The sequence below is a fragment of the Cynara cardunculus genome (genome assembly GCF_001531365.2).
Source record: "Cynara cardunculus var. scolymus isolate 2C chromosome LG 17, CcrdV1, whole genome shotgun sequence".
NCBI classification, from domain to species: domain Eukaryota; kingdom Viridiplantae; phylum Streptophyta; class Magnoliopsida; order Asterales; family Asteraceae; genus Cynara; species Cynara cardunculus.
This window is the reverse complement of record NC_037544.1, coordinates 11499655-11504587: the sequence shown is the minus strand read 5'-3', so window position 1 is coordinate 11504587 and position 4933 is coordinate 11499655.

The following is a 4933-nucleotide window of genomic DNA, read 5'->3' as shown; positions in this document are numbered from 1 at the left end:
TGTTCTGCAGAAATTCAAGTTGGATTATAAACTTAAAATTTATATGAAACTTTCAAACTAAAAATCACTCATTTTGGATGAGTTAAGAGGAAGATATGGTACCATAAAGTTACATGCACACATCTGTCATTAGTTGACAGATTGCACACTTAACTTTAATAAATTGGTTAATGCCTCAAAACTTCATATTTTTTAGTGAAACAGGATTCATATGAACCCTAACTCATAAAAGAACATTTTAGAAGAAGAATCATACACTAAGAAAAAATAAGTAGAGAGATATTAGCACACAAAACAGGAGTTACCTACTGGTGGTTTCACAGTTTGCACACCTATAGTGTTTTAGGTGTTTGGTGATCAAAACTCCATAATTTCATGTGATTCCACTTGCATGCARGATATAACCCATATAGTTAACTCTCAAAGGAAGAATCATCCTTTTTCATCGAGTTTTGAAAGAGATATGGTCATTGGAACATACATATACAAATCTGTCAGATTCGGACAGATTGCATGTTCACTTTGTTTTGAGTAGTTAAAACCTCAAATCATCACAATATTGAATGAAATCGGTGGCATTTGAAAGGTAACTCATTAARCTAACATCCAGAAGATAAATCAATGATTTTGAATGATTATCTAGAGAGTTATGGCTGTTTAAAGTAGGGTTTACCTACTGAAAAACTCTCAGATGCACATATATAATGTTTTGAGTATTTGGGGAGTCAAAACTCAATGTTTTTGAGTGAGACCAATTGCATTACAACCCCAACTCAATAAATAAACTTTTAGAAGAAAACTCATAACATTTGAACATGTTATGAGTTTTCTTCTAAAATATTGAACGATTTGTGCACATGCACATAATCTGTCAGCACCAAAATATATCATTTTTAAGAAACAAACTCATATGAAATCATGATTTTTACCCATCTTTTTGAGTTCTAATGTTTGGGTCATAGATTACCACCATCATATAAACATTTTTACATGTTTTTGGTGTATAATCTCTCCTTAAAACTCAAAATTTTTGGAAGTTAGAAGATAGTAGATAAAGAATGCATAAAAAGTGGGTTTTTCACCCAAAATTTACAAGAAAAAGAGGGAGATGAAGATGTTACCTTGTTTGATGAAGAAAGGAGTGTAGTATCTTTAAAACCCTTGCTAATATGATGAAGAAAAGAAGAAAATCGGCTGAAGATGAAGGATGAAGAAGGTGACTCTTGAGTTTTTAGGGAGAGAGAGAGAGAGAAGGAGTTTCAAAAATTGAAAAGGTGAGAAATGAAGAATAATAGAAGAATTATGGTATTTATATGTGGGTTGATGGAGGGAAAAGGGGGAGGCGGGGGCCGGCCATGGAGAGCCCAACCCAAACTCAACAAATATTTTTTTTTTTAAACAAAGCCCAAAATGCATAAAATGTCATTTTCTCAATTTTGACATTTTTCTTCAAACTAGAAGCCCATGATGACTAAATTCATTTAAATAGAAAAGTTTTATATTTAAAACACTAAAACGTAGTGTTTTATATAAATTGGGTATAAATTAGAGCATTTGGTACTGTATGGGACATTTCAGATTATTTCGGGTCGGAACCGGACTTTCTAAGCAACTGTCGTAATCTCTTAGAAATTTTTCGACCAAACTAACCTAACTAACTCCTAATCTTATAAATTATCTTCAATAACACTAATACAAACTTAATAAGAGCTAACTTGGGAGTTCGAATTTGACGGCTGTCACAAACTACCAAACCATCTATTTTTATTAGATGTTTTCTTTTTCACGCTATTAACAGGATGATCATAAACATTGTAAGATCCATACCAATTATTATAACCATACTTGTTATTACCTTTCCAATTTTTCTAAAATCTGTTATCGTCAGTCCACCTGTTGTACCTCTTCCTGTTCACAAAATCAGTAGTTTTGCATGTGGAGCACATGATCCTTTTCTTGCTAAGATTTATTAAGTCAGAAGTGGATCTCACAAAACAAGAAAGATTGTTAGTAACAACATATTTTCTAGATGAAACAGATCTAGATTTATTAACCCAAATGCTTTTAACTTTAGAAGAATAATTGGGTGATCCGATGATGTACCTTTGATAGTACTGATTAGAAGAACGAGAATAGTTCTTAGAAACAATAGATTTAGGACTGCTTGAATAGTTGTTAGACTTAGAACAGCCATAAAAGCTGGTTTTACACTGTGAAGGAGAACCATTTGACCTTTGAGCACAAGAAAAGTCTTTAACCTTCTTTAAAAGAAGTCTCGTTCATCAGCAACTAAATCATACTTCTCTTTAAGTTCAGTTCTCATCTTCGATTAAGTTTCAAGTTCTATCTTCAGATCATACAATTTCCTTGAAATATCCAGGAGTTTACCTTCTAACTCCTTCTTCAGCTTCTCAAATTTCTTCTTCTGATTATCAAATTCTCTTCTCTCTTCATCTGAGCTACTTTTCTCATTTTCAGAAGCAATATCGAGCCACTTTTTCTTTTCTGCAAGCTCTTTAGCTATTGCTGCATATTTCTTTGCAGTATTTCGCTTTTCAATAGCAAATAGCTTCTTCTTTTCGTCTAAAGCTTTCTGCTTTTCTGCAATGCAGTCAGATAATTCTTGATTTTAGCTCAGACATTCTTCTCTGATGCCATTCTTTTCTTTATTTATCTTGGCTCATTCCAAGATAATCAGCTTCTCAAAATCCGAGATTTGATTTAAAAGCAATTTAGCGTTTTGCTCGAGAGAGTTTATCTTATTTTCATAAGATATGCGTTCAGCACCGACCCGTTTCTCTACTTGAAAATCTTTTCTTCACTTTCTCAAAAACTGATCTTTCAGTATTCAAACTCTGTTCAGATTCCAAAACCTTCTCCTTTTCTAAGTCTAGTAACTTCCTTAACTCAATCAGATCACTCTCAGACTTATGAAATTTATCCATTAAGCCCTTAGTCTCGGTATGTTTTCTACCTGGAATGTTTCTCTTAGCATCAAGTTCCCTCTGGACTTTTTGGAGTTTGTTAAACAGATCTTTATTAGATTTACTCCATGTTTTCAATTCATCATCATAGTCTTTTCTGACAAAATTCAGAGTATTTTCCAACTTTTCAATCCTATACACAAAGTCCTTCTCAATTCTTTCACATTTTTCTTTATGATCTCGTTTTAAATCTTTAATATATTCCACATTTGCATGATTTTCATAGAACATATTAATATATTTATTTGTATAGTCCTTTAAGCTCTTCTCCAACTCAGAGACTTTAATTCTCAAATCCACGTTCTCCTTCTCAAAAGAAACTGTCATTTCAGAATCAGATTGATCAACAAAGAATCTAATGCTGTGAGATCAATAAAAGAAATCAAAAAACAATTAAGCTCAAAAAAAACAAAAAAAAACATAAAACTGTTAAGAAAACAGAAAAACAACGAAAACTGTAAAAAATCAGTGAAAACGGTCAAAAACTGTTGAAAATAGCTAAAATTGTTAAAGATAGTTAAAACTGATAAAAAACAATTTACGCGTCACAAAACAATTCAAAATTCTCAAAACAGTTAAACACAGATAAAAAACAGATAATAATAATAATAATAATAATAATAATAATAATAATAATAATAATAATAATAATAATAATAATAAAATTGATCCACACAAACAAAAAATGAAATATAAGATAACAAATAAAAAATAAATGGGCTAAGGATCAAATGGACTAGAAATACAAACAACAATTTAGCCCAATAAAAAAAATCCACCACTAAACAAGATGAAAACATATGCGAGATTAAGCCAAATCCGACGAACAAGGTGTGCGATTTAGAGACATTAAACAAAACAGCACCCTTTAAGAGAAGAAGTCAAGTCACGACTAAGATAAATCCAGGAAGCCAAGCTCGTACATGGTATTGTTCGAGGAAGATCAAATCGCGACTAAGTATTGAGCGAGGAAGATATCCGGACAAACTTGGTAAGCGATTAAGTCTAAATCGGCTAAGCTTACGTGCAATATTTCTCAAATACAGTCAATGAAATGAGCGATTTTAAGTCTAAAAACTTGCTAAGTCTCCAATCAGACCACCTTTGATCAAATAATCCAAGACCGACTACTCCATATGTGATAACTTGATCCTGGTTATCACCCAAGGTAAATAATATATGATTATCTCATTTAAATGATTACGTGATAGCATGATAAATTGTTACGTTTGATCATGCTGGGATGTGAAAATGTACATAATATGAAATGCATATGTTATATATTTATATGTATATATATATATATATACATGGTGTATGTATGCATGCATAAGAGTTTTGTGAGAAAAAGGGGTTGTGTTAGCCGCCTTTCCTGATTTGGAAAGTATAAAAGGGAGGCTGAGCCTCCATATTTTCTYTTCTTGCTTTTGAGTTCCTTGTTGTGCGATTTAAAAGAGAAGAGAGGTTGACCGGATTATTTCTTGTCTGGAGATTCAAGTTGATTTCAAGTGTTTGATTTCAAAAGCTTGTTAAGGTGAGTAATTTCTAAACTCTTTTGCATAAAATTATTACTGGTTTTATATGAATCTTGTTTATTTTTGGAAAGAAATCAGTCTTTTGCTCAAGTTTTTTATCCGGGTATTAAACCGGACAAGGCTTGTCCGGATTGTTTTAAATCGGTCAAAGGTTGGACGATGTATTGTCCGGATTGTTTTAAATCGGACAAAGGTTAAACGATGTATTGTCTGGATTGTTTTAAATCGGTCAAAGGTTGGACGATGTATTATCTGGATTGTTTTAAACCGATCAAATGTCGACCGGGTTTTGATTGGTAAGAATAGTTATCTTTTTGAACTGAGAAGTAGGAATACGACCATTTGGTGGCCGGATTGTTTTAAATCGGCTAAGTTGTGAGCGGGGTATTGTCCGGACTTGTTATCCGGACAAAG